At 43.2% G+C, this 16651-nt stretch overlaps 1 protein-coding gene across 12 annotated transcripts in view; it reads right to left on the reverse strand.

Annotated features, from left to right (window-relative positions):
* The window catches only part of POMGNT2 (protein O-linked mannose N-acetylglucosaminyltransferase 2 (beta 1,4-)), a 30334-nt gene extending 14267 nt beyond the window's left edge, over positions 1–16067 (reverse strand). For 5 of the 12 annotated variants that reach the window (XM_032698559.1, XM_032698532.1, XM_032698560.1 and 2 more), the window contains exons 1-2: positions 15706–15727; positions 13436–13566 (exon numbers count right to left, since the gene is read on the reverse strand). The gene's annotated coding sequence lies outside the window, so the exon portion shown is untranslated. Of the gene's footprint in view, positions 1–2061; positions 2085–10272; positions 10420–13435; positions 13567–15368; positions 15514–15705; positions 15800–16046 lie in introns of those variants that run through there. The other 7 variants (XM_032698558.1, XM_032698584.1, XM_032698573.1 and 4 more) reach the window with 7 other exon arrangements.
* Positions 16068–16651: the final 584 nt, after the last annotated feature.

Below are 16651 nucleotides of genomic sequence, written 5' to 3' on the forward strand. Positions count from 1 at the left end.
TATTCCCACCACAGTTGCCATGCAAAGGGCCACGGAGCCTCCTGCATATCTGGCAAAGTCCCCCCTGGCCACAACTTAGCCTGAAGATGGAGGTCCTGCCAGCATGGACTTGTCCTGAGAAGGCTGGAGGAAGAGAACCCTTTCTTCCTCTCTGTTGAGACAAACAGGGTAGTCAAAACCAGCAAGTCTCACAGATGTCTTAGGAAATTAAGATATTAACATCACAGCAAAATACACCTGTTGAAAGGAAAAACACCCTTGAATGTAAATGTCGTAGGGCTGCCAAGGTATGCAAAAGAAGAGACATAACAGAAACACAAAACTTGCATTTTAGGAACTGTCAGGCACTTAGATCTATGGCGTGAATATATAAAAACTGTGTGCAAGTATCTGAAGGATAGGGCTTAAGATGACCAAGAATTTCACTGCCTTCATGGGATTATGCAACTGGTTTGGAAGTGGGCTGCAGTTTTTCCAGAACTGCTGAGAACTTCAGTGATCTTTGTGGGTCCCTTCCAACTCAAGAATATTCTATGATTCTGTGATAGGATTGTTCCCTGACGCTGCCTTTGCCCTAACCTTCCACTTTTTGCTATATTCAGAGCCTTCATGCTTTCCTAAAAAACCTTGGAGAACCAAAACTTACAAACCAAAGTCCTAGTACTTCACGGAAAGAACTCCACAAGGAAGCAGCAGTAGCGTCTACAAGTTTAATCAAAACAGCAATTTCGATCCAAGCTGGAGTGTGTGCTTCAATTAGCCAGTCTCTGACAAACGCCCGGAGGTAGCTAGAACAGCAGCATGACAGGAATATAGTTCAGAGCCAAGCTAAAGGAGAATCTAAATCAAATCAGGGGAAAGAAAAAGCTTTACTGCCATTTTGAGTCTCGTAATTGCAAACAGATTGTTTTACCTCCAACACCCCCTTCAGACACACCTGTACTCCACATCCTCACATTTTAAAGGGATGCAGCCACCATACAACCCAACCCTATTCATATGACAGTAACAATATTAACACAAATATTAACAGCTGATAGGAGCACAGTATCACAGGATACCCCTCCCCTAGTGTAACCACTTAGACTGATGCTAAGGGAACTCAAAAAGTCCATGTTCTGGGTGGGGAGCATATCCTGGGGGTGCTAATATTCACATGAAAATTCAGAATAGAGCATAAAGTCTCACAAATCATATAAGATAACTTAGATGGGAGGTAAAAAAAAAAAAAAAAGGGTGTTTCCTGACAGCATAGGCCATAGGACTGAAAAATATTTGCTGGTCAACTTAAATATATAACTAAAAATTTTTTTAAATTAAATTCCCCAGTCTGATTTTCCCCATGGAAAAGAACAATTCCTATCTTGTCCCTCATCTGATTACAGTACCATCAGAAGGCCCAGCAGAGAAGTAGTAACACATGGCTGTGGGCCAGGCATTTACTGTTTCAAATGCTGCTCTGAGGGCTACTGCTGCTACTGACAGGGGGGAGAGAAGAAAGCAATATGAATCATCTTTCTCAGCTTCAATGTGAACCACTGCATGCATTAGAGAAAGTGTGATGAATATACTGAATTACTTGTACAAGCCCATTCCAACTCCTCCAGGTGCCATATGCAACAATTTACAGTTCAATAGCTGGGAAGAACTTCTTCATGCCCTTGTCAGTTTGAAAATTCATGGAAGGACTATTGAATCTAGGCATATTTATCAAGGGCATGGCAGCAAGAGGAAGAGGTTCAAGCCTGATTTGAGGTCGGTTTGTTTTTTTTTTTTGTATTAACATGCTGTTATATTTATTGGAGTCGTAATAAAAAATAAGATGGTTAATTGATCCCACCAATAAATCAATGCATCATTTCCCTACTACCCTCCTTGTGACCCCCACTCGTGTGGAGGTTATAACACCCCCAGAAATAGCTGATATGACATTTAATACATGCAAGAAGGTGAAAGTTTCAGAGAAAATGCAGAAAGTATCTGTTGGAAGAGGAACATCTGCAAAACTACTGACACAGCTGCTATTCAGTGGTGGACCTTTGTTGATGGGAGGTTTCTTACCCAAGCCTGCCACAGCAGCTCATTTCTGTTCCCCTCCTTCCTACTGGCAAGATCTGCTGCCTCTGTTGCATCAAATGCTGAGTCAAGTACTTCACAATGAGAATCTCTTCAAATAACTGAAGTGTAACCTGTCACTGAGAGAAGAGCAACATCAGCCTGATAAACCAACTGCTGTTTAAAACAGCTCCAGTTAGAAACATCTGCCCTCATTCATTTTGTACAGCTTTGGATCCACGTGCTGATATTTGCAAAGCCAAGAATAGAGTAGTCTTTCAGCTACTTTACACAGTATTTCAAGACATCAAGGGCTCTCCAGATAGCTTCCTACATCGGAATGTGCTTTTCTACCTCCAGGCTTCTGCTGGCACTGATGCTGATGCAGCCTTTCCCTGCAGAAGCCACCTAGCCATTATGAGAGTCCTGCAGCACTACCCAAGCACAGGCAAGGCTGAGCAGGTCTGAACCCTCTCACTTGCAAAGCATTCCCAAGATGAGCCATAGTAAGGGCATACATGCTGTCATACCCATCATCCTCAAAGAGGAAGGTTCTTGTGACCTTGAAGAAAAAACAAGACTAAAATATACATATATATTGGCCACAGGCAGTGAGACCCATTCCAGGTCTGGAGGGGTCAGAGATAGAGGACATTTATCATCACAGGCAGAACCTTCCTGCTTTGGCTCATCCAGCTTTACCCTTTCTATGGCAGAACGATGCGCTTATAATCTATCCTGGAGGCTGACAGGAACAATCTGCTGAGGTAGCCAAACCATCCTTCCAGGCAAAGGGATTAAAGCTACAGCCACAGAAAGCTTCTCTTGCAACTAGAAAGACCCAAATCTGCACCTGTATTAATGCAGCAAGTATGTGAAAGGCGAAAGCACCCAAGTCAGGGGCTGAGGACTGACTAGAAAACAACCATCTTGCCAAGGGACACAAAATAACCATCATTTTTTTACCACTGAAGTGATGAAATGCACCAAACTGAAAACCAAAATATACATAAATGAAACCCCTCTTCTCTAATTTGTTTGAATATATTTAATGCTTAAAAATAAGTATGTACCTAACAGTGTTCCAGTGTGACAAGACATGCACATAAATTAAGCAAGGACTAGAGATCTTTATGTATAATAGCTTGATTTATGACCTCTGTGCTAAGTATATATATACAGGTATGTAATACATATGACTGTTGCAAAATTCATATAAAAGTAAGACAGAGACTACATTTTTCTTCTAAGTTTATACCCACATTAAAAGACAACTAATCAGTGGCTTTATAAATCCAAAGAAATTGATTTGAATAAGCTTCTCAGCTTTAGTTTTATACTTTGATATAACTATAACACACTCAGAAGCCAAGAAGCTGCAAAGCCATATATAAATGTGCATGGAGCTGTCCCAGGCAACCTTACAGGAGAAGGGAAGGTGAGAGCAACTCCAATCTTCATTTTCTATTAACTCTCCAGTCTCTACATGAACATGAGTAACAACCTAAGTAGTAAAGAACAAACAGCCAGAAGCAAGGAGCAGAGGTAAGAACAAATCATTAAAAAGTGATAAGCACCAAGGGCCCTAACTTATCTAAGGGCAGTAAAAATGGAGACACAGAGAAAACCACATCATTTCTTCTCAAAATGAATCTGGTCATATAGTTTTAGTGCTGAGTAAGTGACTGCCTCGATGCAACACCACAGTGTCTATTAGAAAGCAGAGTATTTCATATATGCTTAGAGGTCTGATAACCTATTTTCCCAGGTGTGTCTCTCCCCTCCTTCTAAAAGAGGAAATTACACAGCATATTAATCTTTGTGCACCTTTTTATTTTTCACCCCTCCTCCTCTTCCCTCCCTTCACTCCTCCCATTCGTTGTGAAAGGTAAGCAGGAAAATACTGAAATAGAAATTGAAATAAATGACAACAGCAGGAACAGCCTGAGTCTGGTTTGGCTCACAAAGGTGAGTTTACGATATTGTTGAGTCAGTGCAAAAAAGAGGTCATGAAAGTGCTGTCACACACCTTTCTGGAGAGGGCTTTTTGTCCTCATAGGTACAGATGAAAGGCTCATCTGCTGGGTAAACTAATCTTCCAGTGCAAAGGGATTTCAATTCACAAACCACCGACATCGCACTCAATTTACATTACAGGTGGCCAGCCAGGAGAGGGGAAAACAACAGCAAAGTAAGACACAAAGCAATTCACAGCTCACTCATTTCCAGCTCATCAAAGCCTAACCAGTGAATGTCCCATGCAATGGACTGTGATCATTCTGTAACTACATTTGGCTGTCTGCTTGCCACGAGCAAATGCAAAACCCCATCACATGAAGGGAATCATTGACAATACAAAGCACTTCCCTTCCGAAGCCCCTACACCCAAACTAAAGAGGGTTTTTTCCCTGGGACAAAAGAAGGGACAGAGGCAGGTGGTTTCAAATACCTTCAAGGCATTTCCAAAGACTATGCTTAAATATTTCATTGGTCACCAGTGATTCAAAATTCACATACAGTTTAAAACTGCAAATGAGTCTGAGTTTAAAGAAATCAGGGTCTAAACTCTCAGTTGGGTACCACTCCTAGAACAAAACACATTCACACTAGTACACCACTGCAGGGAAGTGTTATTCACAGAACAGTGTGCAAAACTGGGCCCTAAAACATAATGGGTGAAATTTTAGCACCAAAAGAATCTCTCAGCATGGCTTTGAGAAGAATGTAGCAGAAACATCCCAAACAGGCTGGTTTAGAAGACAGGAAGCTGAGAAGGGAGAGCAAAGCTTATTTTTCAGTTGTTAGCTGTAAGACTTTGTAAGAGGAATCTTTAAAAACTATATGGTCTACTATTCAAGAGCATAACTAGATAAATAAGGAAGATCTGCGTGCAAGCCCACTTCGTACAAGGGGTACATAGAGCACAACCAGGAAACTCATTAGAATTCCTTGCAGTCATTAAAGCATGGTCCTAACATCTACAAAGCTCCAAAGTGAAGAAAGAGATGGTTCTCTGAAACAGAAGTCACCTATGTCAAATTTACACAACAAGGACTTGCAATCAAGGGTTCAAACCCAATAATTCAGCTCCTCTTTGCTTCTTGAGCAACAAAGAAGCCAGCAGATCGTACTTGAGAGACATCTTTCCCTGCTAATTACATGATAACAGTTTATAACAGAGATTGTATCGCACCCACCATCTCTAGAGAGCAAAAATACACGCATAATCAAATTGTTAAGGTAAAAGAGTAAAAAGATGGAAAGGCAATTAACACCATTACAAAGAAATCTTTGCAACAGAAAAACGAACCATTTTTACTGAAAATTACATTTTCTCAGTTGAACTTAGGCAAGTAAGCTGGATAGTGCAAACTCCACTCTTTCAAAAATACAAAAAAACCCCTTCTGTTATCAGATAAACTCTTACGCCTCTCACCTTTAATCCCAGGCTCCATATTCGCCATCTCCACACAAGAACCAAGAAATCCTTGCTTAACATCAAAATGCCCCTTGGCCCCTTTTTACTCACATGTGGCCTTCAGAACATCTAGCAGGTGAAGAAGGGGCTTCTGGATGCAACTGGGCAGAGAAGCCCTGCTGTCAGTGATTACCTAGATCTCTGTTTCAGTTTTATAAGGCAGAGTCAAAGGCCAGAGGGGAGGAGGACACTTGCATGTGTGTTTTGAAAGGAAAAGCTGAAATATTTTACAATGGAAAAGGGAAACATCAGCTGGTTCGGATGTAAGAATTGTGCAGCACAGCCTCTCACAGGTATGACAAAGAAAGCTTTGGTGCCCAAGATTATCAAATGGCAACAAAAGCTGCACGCAGGATGGGAAAAGTTAGTGAAACTTTTCAGCTGTCACTGGAAAAAGCTTTAAGAAATGAAGGGGCAAATTACTGAGCCATTTGCTTACTTAGCATTTGTAAGGAAAACTTCCAAGTTAAGTCCAAATGGCCAACTATAGTTAAACTCAGGTGTGTCACTTCTCAAACCTAAACAAAAACAACCCAAAAGAATAAAGAGAACATAGGACTAAAATAAAGGGAAGGAAGAGAAGAAACAAGTAGGAAGGGAATAGAGAACAGAAAGATGACGCACTTGGACAAAAGATATACAGCAGAAGAATGTGTAACCTTCGAAGACTGCTGCAGAGAACAAAAAAGACCAGACAGGGAAATTAAAAACAGAGCCTTCCACTAAAGGACAACCAGGAAGAGACCCAGATAGAGAAAAAACAGCTACCCTCCTTTAGCCACTTTTCCAAGAGATTTCTTTCTCAGGCTGGTGGAGAACAAGCCAGTGTACAGAGTTTCAGTCCAAAGGCTTTTTACATTGGGCAGGAGGGAAAGAAGTTGAATTGTACATGATTGAAAATTTCTACATATTTCCCTGTTCACAAGGGAGGAAAAGCTATGCACTCCCATGTAACATCCTCAGTCTCTTCTAACGCTTCCACCCTTCTAGGCCAAGGTGCTGTGCTACAGACAAGGTGTTATTGGCTACTACAGACAAGCCGTTCTTCTGCTCATGGTTAGCAGACATGGGCAGAGTGTGAAAAGCAAGGAGGAGAAGTGGATGGATGCATCTGTGAGGCAGCAAACACCAGACCATTAGGGTTTCCATCTACATCAGTTCACACCATAGAGTCAAGAACAGTAGCACAGAAGAACAACTACTCTCAGACTACTCTTCCAGGGGATAGGAAAAGGTTCATTTCCTTATCCTACTTCAAGCCACTAAAACAAATCAAACTCCTTTCACAGAAAGAGCTTTGCTTATGCCACTCAGTGTGGTGCCAGGTGTGCACCAATGGAAGCAATGCTTGTGCTTAGATTTAAGGATGTACCTAACTCCTAGCTGGATCAGCACTTTCAACCAAACATCCTTGTAGGCCAAGGATTTGCATTCTTACACATCTTTAAACTTTCCAGGACATGTCATTTATCATTGTGACTGTGATAAAGGATGGCAATACCCTGCTCATTTATCTTGCTCTTAGTAGTCTGCAGAAAACAAAAATATAGACTTTTTAACAACGGGGTAGAGGACACCACCATCCCTCTCCCTCTCTGATAATTTAACTATAACATATCACCACCAGGCTTAAATCAGAAGAAGAGAGAAAAAAATGCAAAGGAAGACAGGAAAAAAGTGGGGGAACTGACACTTACTGCAGTCGAAATAAACAAAATATCTATTTACAGATCACATATGAAAAGAACATCTCTATTAAATGTGATTTCAGAAGAACTGACAGGGATAAATCTACGTGAAGTTTCAGGTAATTCAGCCAAAACATGGAAAATACACATTACTCTGAGTTTATGAAGGGCTTAGTTTTATCGGTACTATTTATACACACTTTCTTGGTTCATTTTAGACATACTGAAAGATTTTAAACCAACAGACTTGAGTGCTCACTGATTTTAAAAGACAACAGCTCCCTATTTTTTAACATGTTTCTACATTATATATGGGCTGTGTACTCCTCCAGACAAACAAACCCTGATAAATTACGTTCTGCCTCTAGCCAGGCACTTCAAGTAATCTCCACCCTCCCACCTCCTCATCACATGAAATAAAGATGAAGACCAAACAATGTCAGTCATATTGCAGATCTGCTCAACCTCCACCTCTACCTGAAACAACACAATACATGTGTTGAGATCTTCGTCAGTCTCCACTCACTAGAAGCTGAAATTTTTGCTGCAATGGGCTGAGGCAGCTCCTGAGAGGGTGCTGGCTAATACACGCCCTACCCAGCCAGCATTAAGCGAGACTGTATCCAGCTCCTCTCACCAGTTTCTCCTGATGGGATTGCTCTCCTCCCTGACTTTCTCTTTCATGCCTGGCTAAGTGATTTGGGCTGCACCTGCGGTCTGCGATACATTTAACCAACAGCACAGTGTGCTCCATGACCTGGCTGCTCCCCAGCCACCTGCCTGCAGGAATGCTGCCTGGAGCATTAAGCCCACTGCATGTGCTTGACTGCACACGTCCCATTTCTGACCTGCTTCATTACCCTTTTCTCAGCAATCTTGCCCAGAGTTAATTTAATGTGTTTAAGGACTGAAGACCAGCCTTGCCACCATGCAGTGCTATCAAATATGTTACAGGCTGAGAATCTGGCCATATTCCATCCATGGGGTTTCCTCCGAAGTCCCCTTCTTCTAAAAAGAAGGGGAGCTGAGCTGATGCTTGATTAGTGCTCCATCCAACACAGCCCACCACAACCAGAGAGCTCTTTGCACACCCAGTCTTCCCCCACAACGGCACAGGAGCTGGATCATTTCCAAATCTCCTGATCTGATACTCACAAAGTATGGAACAAGATTGGAGTACAAAACACTGTCCCTATATTCAGGCTCTACCCGCCTTGTCAGCTTAACACAAGGTCTGTCTACAGCTACAGAAGGGCATTCACATTCCCCAGGCCAAGAAGTAGCATTCAGGAGACACAGGAATAACTAGAGGTAAGTAAATACTTTCCAGCTTCTTCCTTAGCAAATTGCAACAAGAGTCCCCTGAGCCTGAGGACTGGCGTGTTCAGCTTCAAACCCCCATGGAAGAAAGTCTTTTCCTTTCCAAGGGTGACTTCCAACTTCATCAACAGTTAGCAGGATGTAACGATCCAGAGGCCCAGTATAACCACCATAACTTTGAGAGAGAAGAGGGGAACAGTCTGTGTCAGAACCACATCTGGACATGCCTTTGCACTGCAATCCCATCTCTGTCTATGAACAGGCTTTCTCCCAACCCCTTCAGAAGTCCCTGTACTATGCTTTCTACCAGTACTATATAAACTAAAAAGCTTGAAAGTTCAAACACAAATCACTTCTTTTCTGATCTGGCCAATTAAAAAATGAAGAATGATAACAAGTTGTGAAATTTATCTTGTCACCAGCCTAATTGCTACTAGGAGTTTCAAATTATGGCAGAAAAAATGAGGAAAAAACTGAAGTGCTTATAGCTTGTTCAGACTCTGGTTTACAAAGTACAGCATTATCTTTTTCATTGTGTGAGGAAATGCAATCGCACTGTGGACCTCTACATCAAACCCCTCCCACTTTAATTAATTATTTGAGTATTAAATCAGCAAGAAAAGAATTACTCTAGCTATTTCAGAGTTGCTTATTGCTTTTATACATGTGATCTGTCTGCAAAGGTTAATACCAATTTGTCAAAAATGTTCGCTCTTTTTACTACAGAATTATTATGGTATTAGGATTAGGATATCGAGATACTATGATTATTAGGATACCTGGTGGTACACTAATAAAAACGGAAATGTTTTGAGATCTCCTTTCTGAAGAGAGTAAGGATTGAGGAGTAAAGGAGGAAGAAAAGGCTCCAATGTAAGTAGGTGTGAGCTTGTCTACAGATAGAGAGGTAAGGAGAGAGAAAGATTAAGTGAGGAACCCAGCGTCAAAGAGAAAAAAAAAATCAACAACAAAACTACGAGTGGACTACAAACATTGCAAGAAGTACAGTACCCTAGCTGCACTTAGATGCATTTGGTTTAAAGTTACTCATTCACCTTTCTTCACTCATTCACTTCTTCACCAAAAAAATCACCCGTAAGTACCAGAAATAAAATCCCAACAATCAAAAGCAATCAGAGTTACATTTTTAAAGCTAATTCTGCCCCTCTCTTCTTCCCCCCAAGCTTCCAACTTCTCATCTCAGGGCTGTCAGTAGCTGTCAGCAGATCATATGAGAAATTCATCTGAACATACAACATAACTTGACAGGCAATACATCAGAAAACCTAGATGTGACAACAGCAAATTCCACCAGATGGTCCTGGATCATATCTATCTATTGAAAAAAAAAATTGACAGAAAAAAAATCCCAACCACAGAAAAGTAGAACTGAAGAAGAAGAAAAAAAAATAAATCTGGTATATATTCACTGTTTCACCCTTTGTCTTATCCATGCTAGAAAAGCAGACACACAGTAACTCCAGCTTGTCCTCAACAGCTTGTCCTGTCATAAATATCTATATGTATATTTAATCCTCCTACCCTAAGAAAAGGCTTCTAAATAAAGATGCCTCTCCATTAAAGGCAGTATGTGCTACTAATAATGCTGCTTTCCAACTGAGAAAACTCTGTCAATGACTCTGGAGCCTGGTCTGCTCCAGCACCAACGTGGTCTCCAGTACACCATAACCCTGGGAGTAGCTGTGAACTTGAAGCACTTTCAGGACTCACTGTTTGCTGCCCTTCCCATCTCCCTGATGCTCCTGTAGTCAGCACAGATTCTCTTTGGGTTCAGGCTGCCTTCAGACCTCATCAGCCTCTGCAGCGACCCTCTTGGGAGAGACCTTGGATTGCCTTGTCCACTGTCAGTCATGCAACCTGAGGAAGGCAGATGAGACCAGCAGGTCAAACTGTCAGGCTGTCACTGTTTAAAAGTGAGACCTTCAGGGACATCATTCCTTGCTCCTGTTCTGCCCCTGCCTTCAATAGCTGTGCAGATACATGTTTTGCTCTGTGAGAAGTAGTTGTGTGTAAGTGCAAAAAACTACTGTGTATCCTTGTCCTCCCAATTACACACGCTCTGAAGTAAGAGGCATGTAGTCATATATATTTTTTAATTGGTAAAGCGAAGAGAGCACACGAGGAATGAAGACAGTGAAGGATGTGGTGTTATTTTATCAAACATTTAACAGGACAGGGTAGTTCTCCAAAGTTCTTTGGGAATCTGACAGCTTCTTTGAATACAAAGCTGTGGCTGTGATAGAAAGCAGATCCACTTGCTGCCAGTGCACAAGCTGCATGCACTCCACAGCTTAGGACTCAGCAAATCTCTCTTCAGGCCACTGTGGCAAAATCAGTTTCCACCAAGAAACCAGACTGATCCTTTAACAAAGGAGTATTTCTGTTTATCATATATACCTGTTTTCCTTCCCCTAAGGAAAGCTCCTTCCATTATAAACTCTCCTTTGTTGTTAAAGTACACCCATTTCCTGAGTGAGAAACACCTTTGAGGGGGGATTACCCCAGTGCACTGCTGGGGAACTGGGCTGCAGTCGAGCTTCAGAAACTGCGAGTGGACTGGCTCCAGAGATTGCTAATGAAAAGGGCTTTTTTAGCAATGACAGGTGGCTACTCCCTGACTTCCGAAGAAGCAGTTTATTGTCTCCATCTAATCCATTTTACAATTATCACCTTTAGCACAGAGACAGAAAGCTACTTTTACATCACAGACCTGAGAACAAAAGACTTACAAAAAAGTCAATTCTCCCCTCCTCCTCGAACTTCAACAAGGAATATTAGATATTTTTTTTACTCTGCCTTTGTCATTTTAACATAAAAGGAAAAGTCAGTGACATTTCCAAGTTTTGTTGTTGTGCACCAGTGGGGTTTCAAATACTACAGAGGAACATAATTACATTTACAGACACTTTTGACTGGAACTTAAATGTTGAGACAGCAATAACAGTCTCTTAAAGATAAGAAAAATAGGCATTTAGCTCAAAATGTATGTTCTGGTTAAACTGAAAATGGACACCACCTTTATAGCGGAGTGGCTTTTTGCATCTTAAAGTTTTTCTATAAATACTAGACTATGATTTTCCAAACCATCAACTCCCTACAGAGAGAAAAATACAGATCTTACTATTTAACCGTTCTCAGTAGAAATACTGTAAAACAGGAGGCCTAAGAATAATATGTATTTAATAAAATTGAGGAAACCTCCTCTCATTCTGATATTTAAATATATCTCATTAGAAAAGCAAAAATAGTGCAAATCAAAGTCCATGAATCAGCTGTTTATTTATTTATGGGCATTTATATAGCACTCATCACCATAGCAACCAGGAACCTTTTTTCCTTCTTGTTCAAAGGAAAAGTTGTAATTTTGAAATGTGATCCTTTGATGTCACAGTGCAAATAGGTACCCAGGTCCTGTGCTGCAAACACTTAGGCAGGTGCTTAAAATACATGAACAAACCTAAGTCAATCACAGACAAAAGGAGACAAAAACAGATAAAGGAAAACTGAAAGGAAAGGAACAATGAAGCAAGCAAGAACAAGGGAAAGAACGAAGAAGTAACAGCATGTGAAAATTCACAGTGCACTGTGTCCAACAAGCCATGATCTCCCTAGTACTTTTTAGCTGTGGTAACAAGTGACCGGTTCATGAAGCACAGTTCAATTAATGAAGACTAATCAACAAGTTCCAAATTTACGCTGAGGACACCGGTGAATATTCTTGAGCAAGAATTTCCAAAAGGATAGTAGCTTAAAAATGAGGCTGCAGAGAGGGCTGTCTCTCTTTTGAGAGCAGAGAAGTCACAAGCCTCACTTTGACTGCTACTCTCTTCTGATCCCTCAGCAATTAGCCATTATCAAATTCCCACAGAATTTACAGACCTTTTTAAAAATGCCATCTCCTCACAAAACATCAAAGAAATGAGTAAATAAGAACATTGCTCCTGTATACACCATTATAGAATGAATTACTAGGTACGTCCTGCAATTGCAGTTTCCCCATGATACTGCTGGGAACTACTTTACAGATCCTCAAAGGAGATTGAAACTGGTTTTATACTATTTCATCTGGTTGCTTCCCACCACCATATAGATTATACCCATACAGGCACTATGCAGTACTCCAGATTCTTTTTAAAGCTAATGAACTTCTAATTGTGACAGAAAAAAAAAAAAAGAAAAAAAAATGAGATCTTTGGCCTGCTGTCACTTTGTTACATAAGAGATGTTCATGAATATTTCCTCGAGACACGGGTATGTGAAGTTATATCTCAACTCTGCACTTAGTTTGATGCTACCGTCTTAATAAACCAATACTGTCCAAAGCAGTTAAATAAGGAATGTTCAGTTGTTCCTAAACCAAACATAAATCTTTACACAAGACTGGTGGTTATTTTGTAGTCTTTTTTAAGCTGTATTCTAAATAGGGCAGAAGTTGCATGTATGACAGCAGGAGAAGTGACAAGTTCTTTATCTGGAAAAGCACCAGCAGGCACTATTATCAGAGCAAACCAGCTCTTTTAAAGTGGATTGATGAAGCTATTTTTAAGAACACCTAATTACATCACAGAGGAGACTCTGATCTCTGCAAAGGTGAGCCGCACAGCTCGATACTCCTGGGAGGCAGCTAATGAAACTGAAGCTTGTCATACACAGACTGCGTCCAGTAATTGGCTTTGAAAACTTGCAGTTGAGGCTCCACCCTGCTGAGCTCAGTGCCCCGCTCACAGCTTGCTCCAAACGTCGGCAGAGCTGGGCGCTGTGCGGCAGGGCCAAGTCTGAGTGGCTGTGCCTCCCCTGCCTGTGCCACCGGGCCCAATCTGCGTACTTGCAAGGCAAAAAAGAAACCTACTTTCTTTCAGCACACTGCATCTACTGGTTTGCTTCCAGGATAGGGAGAGACAGTTGAGGGGGGAAGGTGGCAAAATGGTATTGGAGCAGGTGGTGTGCAGATGGAGGAGGAGGGAACACGTGCTACCACAGGAGGTGAAGGAAAGGGGTGAAGACCTAAAAAGAGAAGGAGGGTCCCATGTCATGCATTCATACAACACAGCAGAACCACCAAGTGCTAACTGTCAGTGCTCTGTGCCCACTGTGAAAAGTCACTGGCACTGGCTCTCCCAGGAAAGTAGCCAGCAAAACAGGGGAAGCATCACCCATTTTTGCCAAAACTCCCCTGACCCTTTCTATCTCACTCTTCTCCAGGCTTTGTGGACCCACAGACCCATTCTTCCCCTCGATGTGAACCACAAAACTGAATTTGCATCCATCTTGAAACACAGCCAAAGAAATTACCATTCCACAGTGTGAGAAGACTACGAAATTTCTTGAAGGAATTTTGTCTGCACAGCTGAGGACCTCTGATCTGGTTCTCTGATCTGGTTTAACGCTCTCTTTTGCACCACCTTCTTTTTTCATTTCCTGCCTCCCACCACTTCCTAGAAAAATCTGCTCCTTCACAGCCTAGATATGTCCCAGTTGGAAAAGCCATTTTAAACAGAAAACAGGTTCTTCTGCTGAAAAAAGTCATCTATGGCTGTGATTATTTGAATAAAATGACAGATTTACTCGTGGAGGATCTCTAAGCCTCTATGTCTTAAAACACCTCCTAAAAACCTTGCTGTGTTAGAGCACAGGCCAGATATGTTAAAAACTCTGAGGAGCAGTAACTGAATGTGGGCTGCTGTTACAGGGAAGAATTTAAAGCAACAAATTTTAAGAGAAAGGGAGTGAGAATAAGGGGGATGAGAATATTCAACTGATTGAAGCAAATCTCAGTAAGTTCACAGTGGGACGTGATTCAGGAGATTGGAAATTTAACTGGAAAAGAATTTCCATACAGTCCATCCATTTTGCACATTGCTTAATACAGAAAGTGCTCCAGGCAATTAGTCCCAAAACATCAGCCAGGTACCTAGAGTGCATGTTCATGGCACACTTCATGAATGTTGGAAGCCGAACTGCAGCTCTGACGACAGCTAATTAAAACACAGAAGTCCAAGTAAAGCTGTGACCTTGCAATCATAAACTGCTCAAAAGCAGTCTGCAAGGCAGGTTTCCTATATCTAGTACACGCATTTGGTATCTACCACGGCTTTGAAAATGACACTGCAAAATACACATCTTGTCTTACAGCTGATGTGTTTAGCATACATCAGATTTGTGTCGGGGAGAACGTCCTCGCAGAGAATAAAAGTTCTTCTCGTTCTCAGCTAAGTCAAGGCTTGAGCTAACAACCCAATCAATCAGTTCGAGTGTTTTGAGATCCCTCTCAAAAGGAGCCGTTTCCATTTTATTATCAGTCAGCAGTCACCGTTTAAAAGTCAGCATATGTCAATAGTTAACCAACTATGGTGCTGGTGTGAAAACACCGATATGTTCCCTTGGCTTTAACAGTTGCTCAGATACAGTCATTATTCTCAACACCAGAGGAGAGTGTGCCTCTTCAATTTATTTTTTTTTTCCCAAAACAGCAGCCTTTATCTTAATAGCCCATTTAAACACCCGTTTAATTGTGAGGGGCTGGAAGGAAGGAAGGGGACACCAGCAGCCACTGGTGAGCCCGACCTCAGAACATGCATGTGCAACGCATCCAGAGCTGACACAAGCAAGAGAAACTTTTCCACTATGCTTAGTCAGCACACAACAATTAAACGGGGCAGGATGCGGAATCCGGATCCACGGGGGCCAAACTCACAAATTCACTGCTAAGCTTCCAAAGCGGAAGACAGGTGTCCGGGACAGGGAGGGGTTCCCAATGCACCCAGCCATCAATGAAAATTGTCAGGAGAACATAATTACATCTTCACCTGCCCCGGTAGGCTTTCAACCTGCAGCGTCTTTGACCTCTGGGGAGGTTATCAGAGTTTTAATTGAACAGCTGCCTGTGAGAGCAGGCACTGCAAGAGCAGGCACTGCTCGCCCTCACCGCCCGCCGCCGGGCCGGAACGGTGCCCACGGCCGCGGGGCCAGCCCCGCTCTGGGGGTGTCCCTGGGTTATCCGCCTCCCGCCGTGGGGTCGCCACCGATCACGAGGGGCACGGCCCCGCTTCCCGCGCCTCCCCGCCACCCACTTTCCCCTCGGAAAGGAGGCGCAGCCCCGCTTCCTGACGGTGCCCGGGCCGCCCCCGCGCCGCGCCGCCTCACCTGCCGCCCGCGGCAGCGACCGCCCCTCGACCCGGCCCGGCCCGGCCCCGCCGCCCCGGCCGCCTCCTCACCCGCGGTGTCCCCGCCCAAGGCGGGCGGTGACGGGGCGGTGACGGGGCGGGCGGCCCCTCGGAGGCGGCTGCGGCGCATGCCCGGGCCGGGCGAACGGCATTGTGGAGGGGGCAGTTCCCGCGGCCTCGGGTTCTCTCACGGCGGGCGCTCTGGTGGGGTGTTCGGTGCTAACCCTCCACCCCGTCCTGCCCAGGGGTATTCGGTGCTAACCCTCCACCCCGTCCTGCCCAGGGGTATTCGGTGCACACCCTCCACCCGGTCCCAGCCACCCCCGCTCCCACCGCAGTCCGGCGGGTTCCCCTCACGGCTTTGTCCCCAGTTTCCTGGAACTTTCTGCTTCTCGTTGCCCACTCGCAGCTCCTCATCTGTCCCCCAGATCTCCACCAGCCTCCACTCGTAGAATCATGGAATCATGAGGGTTTGAAGAGACCCTCAAGATCATCCAGTCCAACCGCCAGCCCACTGCTACCACTGTAACCCCATAACCACTAAACTATATCATCCAGTGCCAGAATCAGGCACCTTTTGAGCACCTCCAGGGATGGTGACTCTGCCATCTCCCTGGGCCATCTATTCCAATGCCTGACTACCCTAACAGTGATTTTTTATTTTTTTTTTCTTCAGGAAAGCTTTTCATACTGTCTCTCATAGTATCCTTCTGGACAAAATGTCCAGCATGCAGCTGGAGAACCATGTTACGTGATGGGTGAGCAATTGGCTCACAGCTTGGGTGCAAAGACTTATAGTGAATGGGCCTGTCATCCAGTCACTAATGGGGTTCCACAGGGCTGCATTTCTCTTCAGCATCTTCATTAATGACTTGGATGCAGCACTCAAAGGAATACTAAGTTTGCTGATGACACTAAATTGGGAG

This window comes from Chiroxiphia lanceolata, chromosome 1 (assembly GCF_009829145.1).
Source record: "Chiroxiphia lanceolata isolate bChiLan1 chromosome 1, bChiLan1.pri, whole genome shotgun sequence".
Taxonomy (NCBI): domain Eukaryota; kingdom Metazoa; phylum Chordata; class Aves; order Passeriformes; family Pipridae; genus Chiroxiphia; species Chiroxiphia lanceolata.